Raw genomic sequence first — 26,129 nt, forward strand, 5'->3', positions numbered from 1 at the left:
CTGCATGAAAGACCCCCTACGCTTATTCTTACCAGCTTAGGTTAAAAACTTCCTCAAGGTACAAACTTTGCCTTGTCCTTGAACCCTATGCTGCCACCACCAAGCGTGTTAAACAAAGAACAGGGAAAGAGCCCACTTGGAAATGTCTTCCCCCCCAAAATATCCCCCCAAGCCCTACACCCCCTTTCCTGGGGAAGGCTTGATTAAAAATCCTCACTAATTTGCATAGGTGAACACAGACCCAAACCCTTGGATCTTAAGAACAATGAAAAATCAATCAGGTTCTTAAAAGAAGAATTTTAATTAAAGAAAAGGTAAAAGAATCACCTCTGTAAAATCAGGATGGTAAATATCTTATTGTGTAATCAGATTCAAAACATAGAGAATCCCTCTAGGCAAAACCTTAAGTTACAAAAAGACACAAAAACAGGAATATACATTCCATTCAGCACAGCTATTTTACCAGCCATGAACCAACAGAAATCTAATGCATTTCTAGCTAGATTACTTACTAACTTCATACAGGAGTTCTGAGCTGCATTCCTGATCTGTTCCCAGCAAAAGCATCAGACAGACAGACCCTTTGTCTCCCCCCCTCCGCTCCAGCTTTGAAAGTATCTTGTCTCCTCATTGGTCATTTTGGTCAGGTGCCAGCGAGGTTATCTTAGCTTCTTAACACTTTAAAGGTGAAAGGGTTTTGCCTCTGGCCAGGAGGGATTTTATAGTTCTGTATACAGAAATGTGGTTACCCTTCCCTTCTCATAAGCTGTAGGCCCACATAGATGCTAATAGGTTTTGGGTTGTGACCACATGTCCTTCTGTATGCTTGTTCAGCATCCAGCACACTGAGACCTCAAGTGCTACAAGAACATGAACATGAACCTTGCCCTTCACATCCAGGATGTGTTAAAATGGCCACATTTCCTTCCAAGTTTTAGATCTGACTTGTTCTTTCTGTCCAAACAGTAAAAAACAATATCAGTGCCCTCATCATTGCTCAGATTGATCACTTAACCTTTTCCTCCTCTCTGGCCTCCCCAATGCCCAGGTCACTCACTGCAGTCCAAGCAAAACAGGTCATATTCCTTGCCCATTGATCTAATATCATTACCCTCTCTCAGTCCTTCCACTGGCTCCTGCTCTTCACTGCATTAAGTTCAAACTACTTATACTTCCCTTGTAGACCCTTTGCAACTTTTCCCTTCCCTTTCTTCTCTGTTTTTTTTCCATGTTCTTGCCTCTCTGCTAATGACAGCAGCTTGCTACTCTGTCCATTTCTTCCACACTATCTCTGAGCTTTCTTCCATGCAGATTCCTATACATGGAACACCCTTCCAGAGCTACTTTGCAAGGCTGCTATGCTTTTTTTCCCCCCATTCCAGAACCAATAAATTAGCCAACTAAAACTTTATTTTTATTTCATTTTCAAACAGAAAAAAAGACTTCTCTACTCCTCCATGCTATGTTCAAACCTTCACTAAGTAACTTTGTTGTTTTATGGATATTACCCTGTCATTCCAATCCCATTCTCACCCTGCCTTCTGTCTTGTTAGTTCTTTCTTACATCATGTCTGATAATAGCTTGTGAGCTCTTCAAGGAAGGGATCATATCCTTTTCTGTTTTGGTAGTGTCCAGCAAAGTTTTGGGTAGTGTGATAAATAATAATATATGCCTTACGTTCTTCATACAGCTAATCACAGGCCAGCCAAGGGCACACCTTGTCACTTCATTTCTCTAAGGAAATGATCCTTTTTATACCTGTTTTGTGGTATTAGGGAGTGCTCTCTTCCTTTCTCATTTTACCAGATTAATAATGCTACTATTTGCTGTCTACATTTATCATTATCTAATTTGCCTCCGTGTAGTCAGCACAAGTATTCACATAAAACAAGGAAAGGAGGTTAGTTGACTTCACCAAGGTCAGCAGGAATATGTGCTAGCGCGCATTAAAACATTCTTGAATTTGTTCACCCCAGAAGACCGCGCTGTCCTTCCTTCTGAAGTTAGAAAGTTGGCTGCCTCTCTGCTGGACCCTGTACTGATCTGAATGCTGAGACATAGCTGGAAGGAGCACAGGGATGGCCAACACAGTAAACATCTAGTGCTGCTGAATATTTGAAGGCCTTTTGTAGTAATTATTTTTATATACAATGAACAATATTTTTGTGGCTGATACCAAGCTGGGAGGGGTTGCAAGTGCTTTGGAGGATAGGATTTGTAATTCAAAATGATCTGGACAAACTGGAGAAATGGTCTGAAGTAAATAGGATGAAATTCAATAAGAACAAATGCAAAGTACTCCACTTAGGAAGGAACAATCAGTTGCACACATACAACATGGGAAATTACTGCCTAGGAAGGAGTACCGCAGAAAGGGATCTGGGGGTCATAGTGGACCACAAGCTAAATATGAGTCAACAGTGTAACACTGTTGCAAAAAAACTGAACATCATTCTGGAATGTATTAGCAGGAGTGTTGTAAGCAAGACACAAGAAGTAATTTTTCTGCTCTATTCCACGCTGAGTAGGCCTTAATTGGAGTATTGTGTCCAGTTCTGGGTGCCACATTTCAGGAAAGATGTGGGCAAACTGACGAAAGTCCAGCGAAGAGGAACAAAAATGATTAAAGGTCTAGAAAACATGACTGATAAGGGAAGATTGAAACAACTGGGTTTGTTTATTCTGGAAAAGAGAAGACTGAGAGGGTACATAACAGTTTTCAAGTACATAAAAGGTTGTTACAAGGAGGAGGGAGAAAAATTATTGTTCTTAATCACTGAGGATAGGACAAGAAGCAATGGGCTTAAATTGCAGCAAGGGAGGATTTAGGTTGGACATTAGGAAAAACTTCCTAACTGTCAGGGTTGTTAAGCACCGGAATAAATGTCCTAGGGAGGTTGTGGAATCTCCATCGCTGGAGATTTTTAAGAGCAGGTTAGACAAGAACCTCTCAGAGATGGTCTATAATACTTATTCCTGTGATAAGTGAAGGGGACTGGACTAGATGACCTCCCTAGGTCCCTTCCAGTTCTGTGATTCTATAATTTTTATGATGCACTTTACAAACACTAATAGTTTATCCTCCTAACACCCTGTGAGATAGAGAAGTATCGTTATCCTATTTTTACAGATGGGGAAACTTCAGCACAGAGAGAATTAGCAGTTGCCCAAATCTCTCTCACAATATGAGAGACAGCTGGGAATAGAATCTAGTTCTTCTACCTCACAGGCTTATTAAAAAAATGATGTATAAGGATTGTGGAGGCAATAGGAAACAAAGTATAGCACTTTGGTTTTCCAAGTGTCTGTCATTGGGTAGGGAGAGCATGTGGATGAGTGCACACTTCCTCTGTCCTAGATATACATAAAGAACTAAAGAACTTAGTAAAGAATTTTGACAAAAATGGCTTAGACTTCTCTCACACCTGATAGCTGTCCATCCTCAATTTCTGAGATGACAATTTTCATGAGGACACAAGTTTCTTTTCTAATGATCACCTTGCCATGTTCTACATGTGTTCTCTAGTAACACTTTGCAGTATAAATGGAATATGCATGTAGCATCCAAAAAGGAATATTTGATATTTACTGTAATGTAGCATTGTGGATACACAAATATCCAAAGAAGAATATACAAATGAGCAGACGGAATAACTGACAGACATCTGCTCAAGTCATTTTTCTTTTGTGGATCCGGCATTTCACGCATTGGTAAACTGATTCTATTGATAAAAAAAAAAGGAGTACTTGTGGCACCTTAGAGACTAACAAATTTATTTGAGCATAAGCTTTCGTGAGCTACAGCTCACTTCAGCAGATGCATTCTATTGATGTCATCCACAACTATCTGCTGTATGTGTCAGTTATATGATATGATGGCTTTGATTCACTATTCTGTAGAGTAAAATTATTCAGCAAAGCTTCTGTACGTTGTGATTTCATTGACTCATAAGGAACTGTTCATAATTAAGAGTTACTGTAATTCTATTTAAGGATGGAATTCACTCCAGTGGTGAGGTCCCTGAGTAAGGCTACATGCACTATTTAAGATCTAATACTGGGTCTTATGCGAGTCCTTTGCATTGTCTGAATATCACAGTAAGGAAATGTGATTCCTATTAATTTGTGTGCACACAGTGGACTCTATAGTTAAGCACTCTAAACACTTTGTTCTCGGCTTCTGCAGAGTTCAACAGGGCAAAGATGGTGTGTAATCCAGAGCACTGGCTATCCTATAGGCCAACAGTAATTTCAAATTTAATTATTTTAGCATACAGTTGACTGGTTCAAAAATAGCTTGAGTTAGGATAGACTGAAATACTAGATTGAAGTCTTGAAGTTTATGCTTTGTCACAAGAAGTGTGTAATATAGTGCACCTACTTTATAATGGATGCAACTGGAATTGCTATGTTGAAAACATGCTTAGTTAATCCTCCTTTATATATACAATATTTCTTTTTGGTGTTCTTGGTCCAATTTGGGCACATAAAAATAATTAAATTATTTTGTCATGGTTTCATGACAAAATCATGAGATCCTCCAGGTAGTCTTATTATGAATCCACCATTTTTGCTGCAACAGTGCATTTGTGACTTTGATCACATTAATTCTACTTATTGTTAACAAATATACCAATATTATAAATTGTAAGATCTTGAAAGTTACTAATTCTGTCCACTAGTCTATATTTCAAAACAATTTAACCATATGCCATTCTGTAAATGTAATACATTGATGTCTAGTGAGTATCCAAGTAAAAGAAGCTACAAAAGTGGAAAGATTTACAGCTGTGGATCCTAAAATTTAATTGTGTATAATTTAAGTTGCTGTATAAAAAGGTGATGGCTTGGGAGTTAGGTGTGCTTAGTAGCCTGTGTCAATTTATATTCCCTGATAACTATCAAACCTATCCCTAAACACTGATACATTCTCTGAACCTCGCTAATCTACACGGAGGATTCAGTAAACTGAAGTGGATGAAACACAAGTTCATTGATCTTAGGATGTATTTATCCATATTATAAATTGACTTATAAATAGTATAAATTTTCCATTTTTTCATTTGCTATCCAGCAGTCCATATCACACGTATAAAGGATGTCCTGGCTGTTTAAATTTCATACAGATATCCAGGGCAATATTATCTATTTTATTATGTAAAGATGGAGAAACCTACATTCTGTGAACTAAATAGTACTAAACTTGCACTATTTAATTAGTCTTGGAGCCGGTATTTATTGTCTGCATTGTCTGATTCCATTTTTTGGCTGTTATCTACAGTCTGTGTGCTGAAACTTAATAGCTTTATGCAGTTTGTCCTTTAAAAACAGTCACAAGATTATACATTCTAGATGGAATCTTGATAGCTTTGTTTGTTCCTTTCCAGTGTTTTTAAATAAATTAAGCGACCTGTGTAAACTCACATTGAGCATACTTTTCTTTGGGGGTTAGCTACATCTGTTTGTTTTAAGGGTTATCCATCCCTAAAGAAATTCTTCTGCTTATAATGATATTTGCCACAACATCTAAAGACTTCCTTATTCAGCCCTGGTTTGAAAGTACTACTGTTAATTTTTATATTACCAGGATCTGCTCTTTTTGTTTGGTCAGGTGCCTCATGGATGCCCAATTAATGAAACCAGTTTTATGTAGCCGGTGATGTTTCATGGGTGCCAGATTTTTGGGGGTATGAATCAAGCACAGAATTATAGAATGATATTTGGTTTACCAGTTTCTGTTCTATCAATATCCATGAGGGATTCTCTGTATTAGCAATCCATTCCAGTACCACTCTAATTTGTGCTGCCCTATAGTAACAAAACTCTTGAAGTCTGGTAGCACCAGACATCCCATCTGCACTGGATGTTGCAGCCATTCTGTTCTGATAGTTGGCTTCTGATTTGACCATAAGAATATTTGACTAACTTTTTAATTTATTGAAGAATTTTTTGGGACATGTAAAGGGAATCACAGAAATAGCATACAAAGCCGTTGGCAGGATATTCATTTTAAATACAGGTTTCAGAGTAGCAGCTGTCTTAGTCTGTATCTGCAAAAAGAAAAGGAGTACTTGTGGCACCTTAGAGACTAACAAATTTATTTGAGCATAAGCTTTCGTGAGCTACAGCTCACTTCATCGGATGCTCACGAAAGCTTATGCTCAAATAAATTTGTTAGTCTCTAAGGTGCCACAAATACTCCTTTTCTTTTTATTTTAAATACAGAAATTCTACCCATCAAAGTCAATGACAATAAGGTCTACTTTTCTAGGTTACTGTAAATAATTGTATTAGTGGCTCAATATTTAAGTTAAACATCTCCCCCAATCTAGGTGATACAATGATGCCTAAATATCTAATTTTATTATCCACGCTTTCATGTGGGCATTTGTCATTTATTGGGTATCTTTTTGAGCCACGGCATAGTATCTCTAACTTGCAGTAGTTTAGTTTGTTTCCCAATTTCTGGCCAAAATCTTAAATTATTTCTTCTAATACTGGTAGAATTCTCCTTACTAAAAATGGGTATGAACCAAAATCCTGGCACAGAGCACCTTCAAATTTCTGGAAAGTTTTGCAACCACATGCAAACTTAACAGTTAACTCCCATGTCTACATTTTGAGTCAGTCTAAATCCCAGATCTGAACATTCCCAAGTTCTGCTAAACTTACATTTTTATTCATATCTGAACCTTGCAGTCCAGGCTTTCCTATCAGTAGCAACGGTACTGCATCAGGTCCACTTTCCTATCGCTAGTTTTTACTGCTCCAGGATTATGCAATGTTCTCTCTTTGATAGGTAATGCCACAGATGACAATTTGATTCAGGCTACAGCCAAGTTCATATTACTTTCTAGAGACACATGAATGTGTTTTGGATTTGACCTACATCTTAAACCACCTGATGTCCATCACTTCATCTGCCATGTTCGATGGTCCATCTATTGTGCTTTCCTGATTTGATTCTCCACCTACAACAAGTATATTGTTAAACTCCCAAAATGGGCCTCGTCTCCCATACAAAATGTCTGCTATTACTGCATGGCTGCTTTGCACTCTGTCAAAATCTCTTATTGCTTCTACCTATCTCCATAATTTCTTTTAAACACCTGCCATCAACATGCCAAATTATCTCTCTTCACCTAGAATTTTTTAGCAGTTATGTCTCCTCTCTCTACGTAAGATGTGAACATACATTGATATTACATAGCTAAGACATTGATATTTTGATACATAGATTTATCTTACAGATAAATCTGGTGTATTTCTTCAACTGGCAAATACTTATCTTGGTTATTGTATAAAGCTATCCCTTTCCTAACAACTTAGTCACCTTGTTTGGTGACAGGCTATATTAAGTCAGTAATGTTATCCAGGGATAACAATTCTGTCTTCAGTTTCCTCTATTAGGAATATTCTGTGTTCACAACAGTGTACTGTCTCTTCCTGACCACAAGGGACACTGACTCTATTCTTCGTTGGTATGTGGTATTGCTCAGTGGGCTTTTTCCCTCAGATCTACTTTTAGCTTTGCTCCTGGTACTGGTTTGTGACATCGTGATCAAAGTCCAAGTGAGACTGTAGTTTAATAATCTAATAGGTGAATGGATCATTTAACACATACACATTGAAGGGGAGAGATTTTTTTCCCCCCAAAGCCCAAAAGAGTTAGGTGCCCCAACTCCTATTGAAAGTGGAGTTGGCACCTAATTCCTATTACTGCCATTGAAAATCTCCTCCTAAAACTATAGTGTAATGCAGTGGTTCTCAAACTAGGGCCGCCACTTGTTCAGGGAAAGCCCCTGGCGGGCCGGGCCAGTTTGTTTACCTGCCGCATCCACAGGTTCGGCTGATCACCTCTCCCACTGGCTGAGGTTCGCCACTCCAGGCCAATGGGGGCTGCAGGAAGCGGCGTGGGCTGAGGCAGTGGTTTGTTCATACTGCAACAAGCTCGGGAGGGACCCCAGGCACGTAATAGTATTTGCTGAGCATTTAATGATGATGGTTGTTTTCACAACCCCTGTAGATGCAGGCATGTTTGCTAAACATGTTTTGGGACCCATTCACCCCATTCTTGCCAGAGAAGAAAGGGAAGATCGCTGGAAGCAAACAGGAGTGGGAGTGGCGCAAGCATCAACTGCTGGTTTGGCGTGGGTGGAACAGGGTCTGGGACACAGAGCACAAGCTGGGGAGGGGGACGTGCTGAGGGTGGTACAATGGGCACGGGCACCAACGCCAATTAGGCCGGATGTGTTAAGGGTTCTCCTATGGGATTACCCTAACAGGGCAGATGGGGCATATTTGTGGAAGGGGTTTACAGCAGGATTTTGGATCCCTTCATTTGATGTCAAAAAATTTAAAGTCAGTAGCTGGGATGGGACATATTGTTCAGAAAAACATTGCTCAAGAATTAAAGGAGGGCAGGATAGCTGGGCCATTTAATCAATTGCCTATAGCACATTTGACAGTTTCCTCTGGGGTTGGTCCCCTAGAAGACCCCAGGGATATACCGATTAATTCCTCACCTGTCATACCCACAAGGTGGCTCTGCTTATGATGGGATAGACCTGGCACTATGTTTTGTACGCTATTCCTCCATTGATGAAGTTGTTCGTATCATTCGGGTGTGTGGCCCTGGAGCGCTAATGGCTAAATGTGATATCAGGTCTGCTTTCTGACTCCTGCTGGTGGACCCATTGGACTTTGACCTGTTGGGTTTCCGTTTTGAGGGGCAATTTTATTTCGACAAGGCTATGCCCATGGGCTGTTCAGTATCCTGTGCAGCTTTAGAGAACTTCAGTACAATGTTGCACTGAGCAGTGGTGCGGTCAGCGGGACTAAACCAAGTGGTGCGTTATTTGGATGATTTTTTGTTCGCAGAGCAAGCCAGGTCAAATGAGTGTGTTCACTGGTTGGACGCATTTGAAGCCCTGGCTGAAAAGTTGGGGGTAGCCCTAGTGGAGGAGAAAACAGAAGGCCCTTCCACTACATTGACCTACCTGGTCATTGAGCTGGACACCAGGGAGGGAATATCTCGACTCCCTCAGGATAAACTTCAGAAGCTATCGGGGTTGCTCCAGAGAGCACTGGGGGCTAAAAAAAACCTCAGTCTATTTTGGGGTACCTGAACTTTGCTTGCAGGATTGTTGCCCTGTGGCGGGCGTTTTGTGCACTGCTGACTGTGGTAACGGCTGGCATAGCCAGTCCACACCATTACATACAAGTCACTAGAGAGATGAAGGAAGACTTGGGGGTGTGGGAAAGTTTTCTGAGTTGATTTAATGGGGTATCATTGTGGAGGGAGGAATGATTATTAAAAGGGGGGATTAAAAATCCACTCAGATGCAGCAGGCAGCATAGGTTTTGGGGTGTTTTATCAAGGCAAATGGTGTGCACCAAACTGACCCACCACTTGGACACACAACGGGGTTGTGCGTGACATGACCACCTTGGAATTTTTCCCCATTTTAGTTGCAGTGGCAATTTGGGGATCGGAGCTGGATAATAAAAGGGTGTGCTTCTGGTGCGACAACATGGCAATGGTACAGGTTATCAGTCTCCAAACTTCCAGATCGCCCAGGGTTATGAAGGTGGTAAGGATGTTTGTTCTCCAATGCTTAACCTTCAGCATTTGTTCTTCTTCAAAGCACGTGCCGGCATGGATAATGGCATAGCAGACACCTTGTCTCATTTCCAGTTTGACAGATTTCGTAAACTTGCACCAGGGGCTAGCAGTGAACCCGAGCAGATGCCGCTGGCTCTCTGGAACCTTGGAATGTGATGTGGTCGGCGGAATAGGGATTTTTGGCTCCAGCTTACAAGTTGTTTATTTTGTTTTCTTTTAAGGTCAATTCCAGGATCCAGAGAATGGGTCGCCTATGCGCAGAGGGAGGTTGTTGCAGTACCGGGTCAAGGACAATGCAGCTGCTGTGTGATTGACGATCACACATGGAACAATGGGTTCTTTCTCCCCAGTAGGGCTGCTAGGCAACAGACCATTTGGAGATGTTTGGGAACCCAGCAGGGTTGTGGGGGAGGCAGCCAAGCAAATTGACACCTCCTTATGGTGTATGTTCAGTGGAGGTACTCTCTAGGGAGGGCAGCCAGTGACCAGATAAATCGCCTGGTAAAGGACTTAAAAAGAGGTACTGGATAATGGAACAGAAGTGGGAGGAGGTTGGGGACGCCTATGATTGGTACGGCTGGGAGCCAACTCCCTCCCCCCCACCCCTTCTCATAGCCCTCCTTAATCCTCTTACGAGGCTGGTGGATGGTAAGGTCCAAGCCTTGGGTTGGCTGAGGGACCTGAATGGAAACAAAGGGGGGCTGGTGGAAGCCCTGAAGGATTGATTTGAATAAGCATGGATTTGCCTGCACTGTACACTTTATCTGCCAGGTAGTCCCAGACATCTATATAATAAAGTTGTGGCCTGATTAAAACCCATAACAAGTCTCCTGTCCTTCTTGCAGTGTACCGAGACAATGCGGAAGCAGGGTTCATGTGGCCTGTTAGCGCACAGCAAGCCAGTGCACTGTAGATTCACACCTTGGCTTTCTGCACTCTAACTCGCCATATAGATAAGCCCACAGTTTTGAGCATATACTTGTTTGTGCAATGTCTAACTACCAGTTTGTGTATGTAATTTTCATTTGGATATTACATGTGGAAAATTGTGGGGGTGAGTTTTGGGAAATATGGACCCAGTGGTACTGCATATTCGGAGACTTTCACATTTCACAGTTAGATATTACCAATTGTTAAAATCCCATTTTTGTTTACATTATTTGTATTTAATTTTTTATTTGTAAAATCTACCTCTTCTAGTTATATGTGGACATAAATTTATTTTAAAAATACATATAAAGAATCTCAACCCAATATCCACTGGTAAAGTACTACCAATCCATTAAATAAACCCTGCCCTTCGTTAATCCACCTGTTCAGAAAAAGTCGAGGAAAAGTATCGTTCTTTTCTCCAGAGAACTCGCAATACAATTTTATACCGTTCTTCTTCTATCTTTCCGTCCTTTATCTTTGAATTTATACTTCTGTTACAGAAACAGCAGTAAATATGTTACAGGAAAAATGAAAATTGATTACAGCTTCTCCCTCAAGTCAGTCTTAACTGGCTGAAAAGACAAACTGACATTTGAAGAAGGAATAAAAGAAGAGAATAGAAGGATTTTGAAGGTTTTTCCTACTACCCCTAAAAAGGAAATTGAGAAACAAGCATACCTTCTTGGTATGTAAAAAAGGGATCGGAATCTTGCATGATAAGGCTTTCTTGTGGGATTTCTACTTCTTGATTTTATTTAGCCTGGAAATATGAGATTCTTTGTTGTCTCCCCATGCCTAAGACCAGGAAGTATAGCAACATCATGGAGGGGAAGGGGGAGTGTTAGCTTGAACTTTTTGAGGTTCAAAAAAGTTTATGTCCATTTGAGTTATGTAGGAAAGTTTGGTTTCTTTCTCTTTAACTACACTCAATTCAAACACAAACCATCCCATATTCCACTGTAAATGAAGCTGCAGTTGAAGCTTTTCATCTTTGTACTTACAGGGATATCATTACCATGGTATTTGAGTGCCTCCTTGGTAATTAAAAAGGAAGTAACAAAATTTCTTCCATTTTCTCCTGAGTGAAGCTTGCTTTCTCAGCAGCAAAACTAAAACTGTTTGCAAATCCCCAACACTTGTGTCAAGCAGCAAAATTGAAAGTATTGTCACCTGCACTGCTGTCAGCAGAAAAAAACAAAGTAAAGGAACATAATTTCAGCACGAACATAAGTATCAGAATGATTTACTTGTCTGTTCTGCTTCACTTTCATCTCAGTTTCCAGGGCTTCATTCATCCATATTTTATTTACACACGCATATCTCATTTTTACACAATTTCTCTCTCCCTGGCCAGATGGCTATGTTGTCTGCATGGTGTTCATCAAAGGGAATGACAAAAATGTGTGGATGCTTATTGGCATCTTGGTGGGGTTTGGCTAACAACATTTTTCAGCTGAAATTTCATATGTATTCTGATAAATGAATAAGAAATATTTTTAAATGTAGGAAAATACTGTACAATCCTCAAACACAAATGCACTATTTTATTCATCAATACCAAAACAGCATCCATCAGTGCCGAGTACACATCGACAAATTTGCTTCATTGCATAAAACGGTTTAAACAACAATAGTAGCTCAATGGGATAAATGTATGGTTGAGAGAAAGAGGTTTGTTTCAAAATATAATGCAGCGTTTCCTCAGTATGTTGAATTTGTTTTCAATTACGATAACCTTACTTTGGGTGTGTACAAGTTAAGTAAGAATTAATACATCAAGGTTCAAATTCTTTTCTTATTTACACGAGTGACTGAAAGTAGATTTTGATCCAATATTTCATTTGTTATTGGTGTCCAGTTCTTATTGGTTGATCCAATATTTCAGTTGTTGTCTGTGTCTGATTCTGTGGCAAGCCACTGCTTTTTGAGAGCCTGTTTCTGATGCCTTTCCATACTTCTGAAATGTATAGAGAGTTTTTCTTCTGCACTTTTTAGCAGGAAGTCATTTGTAATTTTTAATGGTACTTCCTTTTCACGTATTGGTATTTTGCATAGTGACATTTCTCTTTAATCCCACCTAATCTCTCTAATCTATGGTATTTTGAATGCATTTTTATCACTATGCTATTTACAGCTTTGTAGCGGGGTGGTCACCCTGCTCCTGCCTGGAGGGGTTAAAAGCAGCCTGGGAGAGGGCTGCTGCTGGGGAAGCAGCCTCAGCTGTGGCCATGCCCTAATCAGGGCCCAGCTGGCCCATATAAGAGGGCAGTGGGACAGGAGCAGACAGTCTCCCTCTAGCTGAGGAGGAGGATGGACCTAGCTGCCTGGGAAGCCTAAGGGTACTGGAGTAAAGCAGGGCTGGGGAAAGGCTAGAGGAGCTCTAGGCCGGCAACTCCACAGGCTGCAGGGCCCTGTTCATGGCTCCTGGAGGTACTAGGCTGCAGGGAAAGGCAGTAGGTCAGAACCTCCCTTGCCTATGATGACTGGCTTGTACAGACTGCAGTCGGCCCCAGTGAAAGGGGGCTAGATGGTGTCTGGCGGTAGCCCATAGGCTGAGGCAAGGTGGGGATAGAGGGTGGGGGTTCCCCAGGGAGAGGAGACCCAGATCTGTGGGTTATTGCCTGGAGGGGCAGCACCCCAGATAAAAGGGCATGGGGGCCAGCGGCAGTGAGGTACTAGCCTGCAGAGGGCACTCCGGGTCAAAAGAGCTAATTCCCAGAATGACCAAGTGGAGGCACCGCAGGGGTGAGTAGCCACAACATGACAAGCTTGTTAAATATTATTCATTGTTCTGTACATTTTGTCTTTTTAAATAATGTATTGATTTTATCACCTAATTTTGGTATTTGACCAGTGATTAATATAGTATGCAAGTACCAGCTTCTGTTTGTTTGCTAGCTTCTATTTCTAATTTGTGATTGTGTATTTCAGGGGTCTCCAAACTTTGAGAGGAGGGCTATATTAGATTTTTGAAGGGGCTTCGCGGGCTGAAGTGACTGTGAAAGCAATTAAATATATGCAAAATATATGCAAAATCGTTAAAAAAAAAAAACACCACCACCACCACTCTACTCAGTCGGTTGGGACTGGTTCTATTAGTGCTGTAGTTAAAATTTAACCATTATGAAATTGTTAATTTCCATCTTCTTTACTCCATTTATTGGAGATGTAATTAAACATCTGTCTTGTATTTTTACTCTAAGGCGGGGTCCGTGCCTGCTCGGCTGCAGCAGCAACTCTCCCCTAAGTTGGCTCCCCTTTTGGGGGGACACTGGCTCCCAGGGGCACTCACCCTCTGCACAGCTCAGCTGAGCTACCTGCTCCCCACCTGCACAAGCTGCTGCTGGCAGCCCCTCCCGCTGCCTGCTCGGCATGCCTACTCAGCTGCAGCCTGCCTGTTTGCTTCTCCCTGTACCTGCTCAGCTGCAGCAACGACTCTCCCCTAAGTTGGCTCCCCTTTTGTGGGGACACTGGCTCCCAGGGGCACTCGCCCCTCTGCACAGCTCAGCTGTGCAGCTGCCCCATGTGAGCTGCTGCCCGCAGCCCCTCCCCCTGCCTGCTCAGCGTGCCTACTCAGCTGTTCGCTTCTTTCCTGTTGGTTGGAGGGCCAGACAAATGGAAGCCCCGGGCCAGATGTGGCCTGCGGGCCGTAGTTTGGAGACCCCTGGTGTATTTGGTAGTGGGGATCTGTTACAGATTTGAAGCTGCCCTGTGATGATTTATGAATACTTGGTTTTGGGATGTATACTATATGAGTATATTGGTTTGATTCAGTAGAGGGTTGTCTTGGAAATCAGAAAGGAAAGGAATGGCTCAAGATAGCCCCTCTCAGCAAACACTTAACAGTTATTAAGGGACAATATCAGAACTATTAGCTTTGATGATTTTAGTCTGCTTTCCAGCCAACCTGCAAAAGTGACTTTAGCCAGGACAGGAAAAGACCAGTGAACACAGAAGAATGAAAGAACTCTGGCAGAATTAAAAGGAACTCTCTCTAAAGAGAAAGGTGGTAGTCATTTTTTGGGAGGGTTGGGGGGAACATGCTAAGATACAGGACCCCACTGGGAGCGCCTGTAGAAGTTAGGCTTACCGAAGTTACCATCTCGGGGTGGTAAAACAGACACTCAGACTGTTTTAAGATCCTTTCTCTAAAAGCTTTGTTTCTACTTCAAATAAACAGTACTCATGTTTAAGAAGGCTGTTTTTATCACTTCATGCTACTGATCACGGACTCCCAGGGGGAAGATGCATAAGTGCCCAAACTCAGTTGGACCGCTGGTTAATAATGATTAATATACAGGGTATTGTAGTCCAGGCCCTGGTCTCGGAGTGGGAGAACAGTGAAATTCCACGCAGGGATAGATAAAGGCACAATGACAAACCTCTGAGGGGGATGCACTCAGAGACCACAAAGGGGACAGAGGAGCAGTCCGCCCTCTAAATATGACAGGTTCCCACTATATTCCCTTATGGCAGGAACCTCTGTATCCTCTGACTGAAGCAAAGGATTGAATTCCTAGCAAAAGATTGATTGAGCCTAAGGGGTTAGTCCAAATCTTTTATCTGTAACTATCAGGACTCTCTTTAGAGTTCAGATTCCCAGGAAAACCGCTCACTGCAGTTGTAGCTGTAAATGATCACTAGAATAGAGCTCTTTTACTTTAGATGTATCTATTGCTCATCATTTCAGTAAAAGGAATCTGAGTATGAGTACTCAATGTGCAGAAAACCAACCGGTCGCTTGTGATCTAAGATGAGCAATAAAGTCTCTCCTCTCTCATCATCAACTACTTCTGCTGGACCAAGAGACTAATGCCATGCTGCTTTAAAGATCAAAACAAAAAGACAAGGCAATCAGAGACAAGAGCCTTAAGGGATTTTTTTATAGTAATGTTTATCTCTTAAAAATGGAGATGTAATCAATAGAGTGAATATTTTAGGGTGCTTCTTCTCTATTCATAGAGAACACTGCCATCTGCAAAATAGAGGGACTTCTTACAACTGAAGACAGCAGACAAGTAAAAATTCAGAGTGTGAAGGCATAAGTGACACTGGACACATTTTCCTGGAGCAGCCTAATAGGATATGAGGACAACAGGGCATCACTTACACGAGACCAGTACAACTGTGATTTTGTTGATGGAGTGTCCTCACCAGGGCATGTCAGGATTCAAGAAGGGTCCAAGCTAACAATAACTATCTTTGAAGCTGTGAACAGTCCTGAAAATGAGTATGAGTTCTTGCAGCATAGCAATGAGGAAGTTCAATTTCTGCTGAATCATTTTTCTCTGCCCTGGAAGAGAATAGCCGTGATAGATGCAAGGCAATGAAATAACAAGAGATCCTGAAGTTCCATACAAATCAACAAGTACCAAAACTACAGTCCCTCCATCTTTAGCTATCATATATAATCTGTCATAGAAAATCAAAATATCCCCTTCACTCCAAGGAGCTTAGTTGCAAACCATGGCCTTAAATTGTCCAAGGGCATTTAATAACACTATTGCTAGTACACATCTGTGACAGAATTTGTACACACACGACCCATACGTAGGGCAAGTATTATCCCCATTTTACAGAACTGGACAAGGGGATTGTGATTTGCCCACGGTCATAGAAGGAATCCTCATCAGGGCTCAGAATCTTCTGATTCCCAGAGCATTGCTCAATCCACATACCTGCCACTGCCTTCTCTACAAAATCAGGAATTTATAACTTCGGGGGGGAAACCCTTTCTGGCTAAAACTGAGCATAGAGGTTGCTATCTATCTTAAGCACTTACATTGTTCCCATTATGACTGGATCTGTGCCTTGCAGTCTTTAGTATAGCCTCATGACTATGCTGTGAGGTAGGGCATACTGTTACTCACATTTTACAGGTGGGTTATTAAGGCATACTGTCACACAGTAAACCTATGGCAGAGCCAGGAATTGAACCTGGGTCTCCAGACTAGCAGGCTAACCACTGTATCATCCTTCCTCTTGAGGTTCTTATCTCTCTGCAAGATATTAACGGATTCTTTTATTTTTTATAAAATTTACACAACAAATCATTTCATTTGGGGTCTTTTATGTGGATAAACTAAACCTATCCAACTAAATAACAATATTGTTGTATCTTGAGGAAGTGTGATCACATTATAACCTCATACTTGTGGGTTTATTGCTTTAGAGATATAGTCTTGTAAATATGTTCTTTAATTATAAAGAATTGAGGTAAATTACTGTGTGCCTGCAAAACAGATGTATATATTTATGGGCCATCAATAAACTCAGACCACCAATCCTTTCTCTCTTAGATAGAGGTAAATATACTGACTTCTGAAAAAATATTTCTAGTCAGTGTGATTTAGTTCATATGGATAAAATGTTTTTTGGAATGAGCTTTCCTGAAAAGTAGTGTCTGCTATTATGTTCATAGATCAAGAAAGAGGATATGATCAGAGAGGCTTTTAAGTCTTTCTGGTCTGTTCTTGTCTGAACCTGGAAATGAGTGTTGTCCATAAAGATTATTTTGTGTATTTTGCTAATTCTTATTTTTTAGCTGTTTTTCCCCCCTTGCCATCCTTTCCTTTAGGAATAAAATGTTGAGGCATGATCTAAAGGAAACACTAGACAGCAACATACCCCTTTTTTTCCCTTTTCAACAAATTTTAAATAATTTTTATCAGGAGTTTAAGTTTATATATAAAAACCTTTTTTGAAGGAGCAGGGATGGAGGGTACAAGGGGAAGGACATCGTGGAACTCAAACCTGTTTCCATTTAAATCAATTGTAAAATTCCCTTTTACTTCACTTGGTGCAGGACTGGAACCCTTTGTGATTAAGTCTGAGTTTTAACTATTTAGTTAAGATATAAAGTGATATCTTAATATCACTTCTCTGAATGACCACTACCTAATCAGACTTTCCAAATCCATTTAATGACAGTCTCCTCTTTACAAGTAACTGATTATGACACATGGTTATTCCAGATTAACACAAAATTATGCCACTAGGGTATCTAATTCATTTAAGTATCCACTAGCTACTGTAATAATTCACTAATGGTGTATAGCATTATAATGGATTTCTTCTGGAAATATTTATTGCAGCCACTTGATTACCAAACAAATTGATTCTGATCACTGCTTTTTCAGTGGCTGCCAGCATGATGTCACCATTATTTTATTAAACTAGGCTATGAAAAAAACAAAATTCTGAAGTTCAGTGTCAACAAGTGGCAAAGGAGTCACTCTGTCCTGATGAGTGGCATATTTATTTCATGTAGGCAAAGGCTTTCTGTGTGTACATGGAACTCTTAAATCACTCTACGTATTTGCTTAATGCTAAAAGGACTTTTTAGTTAAACTCTGTATTTCGTGAGAGAGATGCAGAAGATTAAGACTTTGTTTCAGTTCACATCAATCTCCATCTTCTTTAAAGTAAAGGTGAATGATCAAAGGTATAGTTTATATCATGGTGGAATATACCAAATTCACAATAATCTATCTGTTGCCCTTTGTTATTCCCTCTGAAACTGCCACAAGAATTAGGTATAACTTTAGGATTCTTGCTATCCAGTCTTGTGAGGATCGTGTGATGTCCAAGTGTAACCCAAGCTAACCTCACCTAATCTTTCTTAGATTCTCTTGTTGATCCTCTTCCATCCATAGAGGAAGCTCCAAAAGCGAAATTTTATGTTCTGATCTCCTTTTCAAAGGAAAAAATCTTACAATTGGATTCTGCCGGGCAAGTCACAGAAAAATCCCAAGACCAGAAAGGGAACTCTAAAATGGAAGAGGGAACTTGTACAATAGAATAACCTGGGAAGGGAAACTGCTAGCAGACCATTAGAATTACCTTATCTGTCCACATTAGGAGTTCATATCTCCAGTATACTGTCTCCAACAATAGACAGTACCAGATGTTTCCAAGGACGGGGCAAGAAACCTCACATTGGGCAGTTATAGAACAACCTGTCCTTGATGCACACATAGTGGAAAAATGAGGGCAGACACTTGCATAGAACTAAGTGGCAGGCTTCAACTTTTATTAAACTTTAACATGGGATGGGCACTACCTGCCCATCACCCATTCACTCCTATACCAGGCATTTAATTGGTTCAAGTGTGAGGGTTACAGGGCTCCTTACCATATAACGCATAACATGGGGTAGGCTCTCCTCAGCCTACTCCCCAGGACTCATCTCTCTGAGTTCTAGTACCATCCTCCCTGTGAGTGGGACAGAGGGTGCAGAAGTGTGGGGACCTTGGTCTATGAAGGCCACAAGGTCTCATCCATGGGCCCAAGGCCCATCATCACAATCCCAGGCCTTTTACTTCTGGGAACTGTTCATTTTATCCTTTTTAACTGCACTGGAAACTGGCCATCAATTGCAATGAATAAACAACTCCACCCAAGTATCTCAGCTAGGTACTAAGCGCATTCCTACTTAACAGTCTGTGGCTTTAAGGTACTGCGAAGAAGGCAGAAAATTCCCTGGTCCTCTGCCACTTGGCCCATGGGAGAAAAAATTCCTTCCTGACCCTCAAACAGACGATTGGCTAGACCAGTAGCATCTGTCAGGTCAGATTCCCATTTCCAGTCCAGGTGGGTAAGGGTGGGCTGCTGGAATGGAGCCAAAAGAGGTTCCATATGGCCTCCATGCTGGGTTAAATCCTGATAGCTGGGGAATGCCTGCCAATCAGCACCCCTTTCCCCCAGCTGGACAATGTGTGCCAGAGACTTCTGAGGGGAGGAGCTTTCTCATGTCCCTTGGTGAGTCTCCCTCCCTCTCTCTCCCTTGCTGCTGGGACTGTCCCCTTTCACTGCTGGACCCAGAGGCACCACCTTCCTAATGTCCCACTAAAGTGCCGAGGGGTGCTCAACCCCCCACCAGGCTCTGCCCCAGGCCCTGCCATCACTCCACCCTTTGCCCAAGCCCCCTCTCCCAATCCCATTCCACTCCTTCCCCCAAGCCCTGCCCCATTCTGCCCCCGAGTGTGTCCCGCCCTCACTCCTCCCCCTCCCCCAAAGCGCCTCCTGCATGCTACGGAACAGCTGATACGCAGTGGGTGGAAGGTGCTGGGAGAGAGGGGGAAGAAGCTAATCTGTGTGGCCACTGGTGGGTGGGAGGTGCTGAGGAAGAGAGGGAGAAGCTGATGGAGGGGGGCTGCTGGTGGGTGCTTAGCACCCACCATTTTTTCCCATGGGTGCTCCAGCCCTGGAGCACCCACGGAGTTAGTGCCGATGGCTGGACCCATCAAGTTCCCCCACCCATTGAGGCAGGTGGGTGGCATTTAGGAGCCTTTTTTTTACTAGCTTCCATCACTAGGTTTCTCATCACTAGAAAATAAGGTCATGTTCGAACATGACCATGAAGACTAGTGTTAACTAAGGTGCAGTGTACACTGGAATAATACATGGTGTTTTGAAACATGATAGCAAACACGTTTTAATTATCACGTGTTAAACACACATTTTCTTAGTTTAGATATACCCAGCCACTGACCTTGCAGTCAGCATAAACCAAGACAAGTTATGTTTAACATCATGTTTCATAATTATGGATAAACCCCCTTGTCCACTTGACATGATGTTAAACATGACTTGTCTTTGTCTACACAGGCTCCAAACTGACACTCAGAAATTTTAAACGTGTTGTTCTGAGGCTCCCCTTGTCCACATGGATCCTACTCTAGGTGCTCATATGCCCCATCTGCACAGAATTGGATTCTTTTTGACCAGCAGTGTCTGTTGGGGCACTGTGTGTCCTCAGTCCCCTCCCCTCAGACTATGATGGTGAGGCCTCCCCAGCTGCCACTTAGTTCCATCTCATTGCTATGAGTGGTGAGAGAAGGAACTGAGTCATTGTCCTTTGCGACCTTGTACCTATAGCTTCTATGTAACTCTAGATGCAGCAGAGAGGGTGCCTTCACGCAAGGTCGCTAGTGGATCCCCAGTCTCCTCGGGTTCAAAGAGACCTAGCATCTTGTCAACGCTGCTGATCCTCCAGTACAGATCCCCTTTGGACTGTCAGTGACTCCTGCTGCCCATAGTAGGAAAGAGCACAGTTTTAAAACTATTCTGGCACTGATCACTATCCCTGGCGCCAGCTAAAAAGTGAGGGAAAATCTACCTGAGGGCAGCCTCTGCCTTCTAAATCGAATGATGACTTTGGTAACAATTCAGTACCATTCCACCTTTACTACTATCACTTCTACGTCTATCAATACAGTCATCTTCTGTTTTCAGTTGCCCCAATACTGCATTCCACTGTGATTTGATATTGACAAGAGTCCTGGACAAATTCATTCAAATCTATACAGTTTTCTCCCTCCATTTGGCAAATGCTTGTCTTCCTTGTTCAATATATGTGTTTTGAAGGTGCTGACATCTTCCTTTTTCTGGGGGTGCTCAACCCCTGCTCAGCCCCAGGCCTCGCCCCCACTCTACCCCTTCCCACCCCACCTCTTCCTGCCCAGTTCCTCCTCTCCTGCGAGCGTGCCGCGTCCCTGCTCCTTCCCCTCCCACCAGCACCTCCTGCATGCCAGGGAACAGCTGATCCGAGGCAGGCAGGAAGAGGTGGGAGGGAGGGAGAGGAGTTGGCAGGTGGGAGGTGCTGGAGCGTGAGGGGGAGCTGGCTGCCAGTGGAGGCAGCGCCTATACTGCATGAGTCAGTTCCAGTCTCTGCCATCTCTTTTGGTGACCCCACTCATGAGAGCATTCTTCAGCGGGAGATAGAGACTCTCCTTCATATAGGTGCAATAGTGAGGTGTCCTCAGGATTCCTGAGCAGAGGTTTATATTCCCACTTCTTTATTCCAAAGAAGAAAGGTGGATGGCAATCTATCCTGGACCTCAGACAACTAAACAACGTCATTCATTATTTCTGGTTCCGAATGGTCAACCATGCTTCTATAATCCCCTCCCACATCCCATGGATTGGTTTATAGCCCTCAATTTACAGGTTGTATACTTCCTTATTTCCATTATTTAATCTCCTAGGACGAATCTGCAATTTATAGTAGGGGGAAAAATTCAATATCAATTCAGACTATTCTACTTAGGCCTTTCTACAGCTCCAAGGGTGTTCACGACATGGCTCTTGGTCATGGCGGCTCACCCACACAGGCAAGGCCTTCACATTTATCCCTAAGTCAACAATTTGCTGATATCAGAAGAGTTGTTGCAATAAGTCACTAAACAGTGAGAGGTTTCAGAGTAGCAGCCGTGTTAGTCTGTATCCGCAAAAAGAAAAGGAGTACTTGTGGCACCTTAGAGACTAACAAATTTATTTGAGCATAAGCTTTTGTGAGCTACAGCTCACTTCATCGGATGCATGTGAGAATACTTCATCTTTCCTCAGTAGATAAATCAAAATGAATCAGCCCTTATTCCTAGTGTTCATAGTGAAATGCTTCTAGAGCCAATGTCAATAAGAACATAGCTTCCTTGTGACACATTAGACACCATGAGTCATCTTCTATCGGAGCTACAGACTTGACCAAGATTATATTTTGTATCTCAGCTGAGTCATTTGTCCTTTGCACTTAGGTGACAAAACATGCCAGATTCTGCCTTCATCTTCTCCCTGGCTGGCTGAAGTTAGTCAGCCAGCCAGGCGCAGCATGAATCTGCCCATGGTTGTTCCCAGGAACAGCCTTTCTTCACTGCTCTGGGGAAAAGATCCTCAGAACATCTGTCAGGGAAACATTTGTCTCCACCTCCCTCAAACACCTGGATTACAGTTGCCTCCAGACAAGGCTGGGGAGTACATCTGGCTCATCTGCAGACACAAGGTTTATGGTCACTGACAGAATCCCAACTAAATATAAACATACTAGAACTCAGGGCCATTTGGGTAGGTTGCAGGCTGTATCCGCCTCTAATTCCGGACACCACAGTTCAAGTTGTGACAGACAACACAATGGTGATGCACTGTGTCAACAGATAGGGAAGAGCAAGAGGCTATTCTCTTCTGGGAATGATGTTTTCAGCAACACATCAATCTAATAGCCTGTACTTACCCTGGATTCAGAATGATTTAGAAGCTCAACTCATCAGAAAATGCTTTTCTCTTCACTAATAATCCCTCAAGGACTCAAACATTCAGACAGTTTTTCAGAAGTGCCCCTCCCCCAATGATAAACCTGTTTGCGACGATTCTAACCCACAAATGTCTCATGTTTTCCTTCATGGAAGGAATTCCAGGCTCCCTCTCAGATGTATTTCTGATTTGATGGAACAGGAATCTTCTCTGCACTTTTCCCTTGATCCCTCTAATGCCTAGATTCCTCGGGAAAATAAGATGGGAGAGAGTTTGAGTCATCTTAACAGCCCCGGAGAGGGCACAGTAGTTTGGTACTCAGAGATGGTGCACCTATCAATTCAACCACAGATCAAGCTGTCAATAACTCCAGATATACGGCAGGACAATGATCTAATTCTACACCCACCTCTAGTATCTGTCTATGTATCACAGCTTGGATGCAAGCCTGGAAGACAGATGTTCTGCTGAGGTATACAACATTCTCATTCTGAGCCAGGACACTGTTCTGAATATGGGTTTTTCATTATAATGTTCACACTATAGATACATGTGTTCCTACTATCCTGGATTACCTGTTATTACTCAAGCATTCAGATCTCTCAAATAGTTCTGTTAAGGTTCACCTAGCAGCAATATCTGCCTTCCATCCTCCAGTTCAAGGACACATGACTTTTCCCCATCCTACAGGAACCAGATTTTTGAAGGGGCTTAATATGTTTTTCCACCTGTTAAGAATTTTTCCCTTCCTGGGACTTAAACGTGGTCCTCCTATCTCTCCTGGTTTTTGTATCATTTGTCTATTAGGACAGCATTCTTGGTGACTGTAACCACTGCATGCTGTGTGAGAATCCAAGTACTAATGGCAGGACCACATAAAACGACCATACTGGGTCAGATCAAAGGTTCATCTAGCCCAGGATCCTGTCTCTGACAGTGGCCAATGGCAGGTGCCCCAGAGGGAATGAACGGAACAGGTCATCATCAAGGGATCCATCCCCTGTCGCCCATTCCCAGCTTCTGGCAAACCAAGGCTAGGGACACCATCCCTGCCCATTCTGGCTAATAGGCATTGATGGACCTATCCTCCATGAACTTATCTAGCTCTTTTTTTGAATCCTGTTTTAGTCTTGGCCTTCACAATATCCTCTGGCAAAGAGTTCCACAGAGTGCGTTGTGTGAAAAAATACTTCCCTTTGTTTAAAATCTGCTGTCTATTGATATCATTTGGTGACCCCCTAGTTCTTGTGTTATGAGAAGGAGTAAATAACACTTCCTTATTTACTTTCTCCACACCAGTCATGATTTTATAGACCTCAATCATATTCCCCCTTAGTAGTCTCTTTTCCAAGCTGAAAAGTCCCAGTCTTATTAATCTCTCCTCCTACGGAAGTCGTATCCCTAATAATTTCTGTTGCCCTTTTCTGTACCTTTTCCAAGTCCAATATATCTTTTTTGAGATGCTGCGACCACATCTGCATGCAGTATTCAAGATGTAGGTGTACCATGGATTTATATAGAGGCAATATGATATTTTCTGTCTTATTATCTATCCCTTTCCTAGTGATTCCGAACATTCCGTTCGCTTTTTTGACTGACGCTGCACATTGAATGGATGTTTTCAGAGAACTATCCACAATGATTCCAAGATCTCTTTTTTGAGTGGTAACAGCTAATTTAGACCCCATCATTTTATATGTATAGTTGGGATTATGTTTTCCAATGCGCATTACTTCGCATTTATCAACACTGAATTTCATCTGCCATTTTGTTGCCCAGGCACCCAGTTTTGGGAGCTCCCCTTGGAATCTTCGCAGTGAGTTTTGGACTTAACTATCTCAAGTAATTTTGTATCATGGGCAAATTTTGCCACCTCACTGTTCACCCCTTTTTCTAGACAATTTATGAATATGTTGAAATAGGACTGGTCCCAGTACAGATCTGTGGGGGACTCCACTAATTACCTCTCTCCATTCTGAAAACTGATCATTTATTCCTACCCTTTGTTTCCTATCTTTTAACCAGTTACCAATCCATGAGAAGACCTTCCCTCTTATCCCATGACAGCTTACCTTGCTTAAGAGTCTTTGATGAGGGACTTTATCAAAGGCTTTCTGGAAATCTAAGTACACTATATCCACTGGATTCCCTTGTCCATATGCTTGTTGACCCCCTCAAAGAATTCTAGTATATTAGGGAGGCATGATTTCCCTTTACAAAAACCATGTTGACTCTTCTCCAACAAATTATGTTCATCTATGTGTCTGACAATATTGTTCTTTACTATAGTTTCAAACAGTTTGCCCAGTACTGAAGTCAGGCCTGTGATTGCTGGGATCACCTCTGGAGCCCTTTTTAAAAATTGGCGTTACATTAGCTATCCTCCAGTCATTTGGTACAGAAACTGTCCATGTGGAAGGACTACTCAGATGATCCAAGGAATGGAAAACCTACCTTATGAGAGGAGACTCAAAGAGCTTGGATTGTTCAGCCAAACCAAAAGAAGGCTGAGGGAAGATACGATTGCTCTCTATAAATACTTCGGAGGGATAAATACCAGGGAGGTGGAGGAGTTATTTAAGTTAAGTGCCAATGGAGACACAAGAACATATGGATGTAAATTGGCCTTCAAGTTTATGCTTGAAATAAGATGAAAATTTCTTACCATCAGAAGAGTGAAGTTCTGGAACAGTCTTCCAAGGAGAAGTGGGGGCAGGAGGACAAAAAACCTAACTGGCTTCAAGACTGAGTTTGGTAAGTTTATGGAGGGGATGGTATAGTGGGCCTGCTTACAGTGGAATATAGCCAATCTGTGACTACTAGCAGAAAATATCGAGAGCTCTAAGTAAGTAAAGAGAATTCTTTCCCGGGTGTGTGGCTGTTGTGTCTTGCCCACATGCTCAGGGTCTAACTGATTGCCATATTTGGGGTCGGAAAGGAATTTTCCACTGGGTCATATTGGTAGAAACCCTGGAGTTTTTTTTTTTTTTCCTTCCTCTGCAGCATGGACACGGGTCACTTGCAGGTTTAAACGAGTGTAAATGGTGAATTCTCTGTAACTTGAAGTCTTTAAATCATGATTTGAGGACTTCAGTAACTCAGCCAGAGGTTATGGGTCTATAACAGTAGTGGGTGGGTGAGGTTGTGTGGCCTGCGACGTGCAGGAGGTCAGACTAGATGATCATGATGGTCCCTTCTGGCCTTAAAGTCTATAAGTCAATGACTCTGCTGCTGTGCACTATAAGGTTTCTAGTGCACTTTGGTCTACGTCGCTTGGAAATGGGAGTAGATCTAAGTGCATTAGGGAATGTCTAGTGCATGGCAGCAGGGTCCACATGGACAGTTAGTGCTTGGCAGGCTAGCGTGAAGTAGATTTCTACCTCAGTTTGCCTCACCTTAACTCTTCATATAGACAAGACCTTAAAGCTCCATGCATACCTTTATAAAGCATTATTCACTGGTAACAGCCTCTAGATGTGATGGACAGTTTGGCAGGGCAATCTTACAGTAGTTGTTTAAATAGGACTGCTGCCATCTACT

This window comes from Lepidochelys olivacea (genome assembly GCF_965140295.1).
Source record: "Lepidochelys olivacea isolate rLepOli2 genome assembly, chromosome: 9".
NCBI classification, from domain to species: domain Eukaryota; kingdom Metazoa; phylum Chordata; order Testudines; family Cheloniidae; genus Lepidochelys; species Lepidochelys olivacea.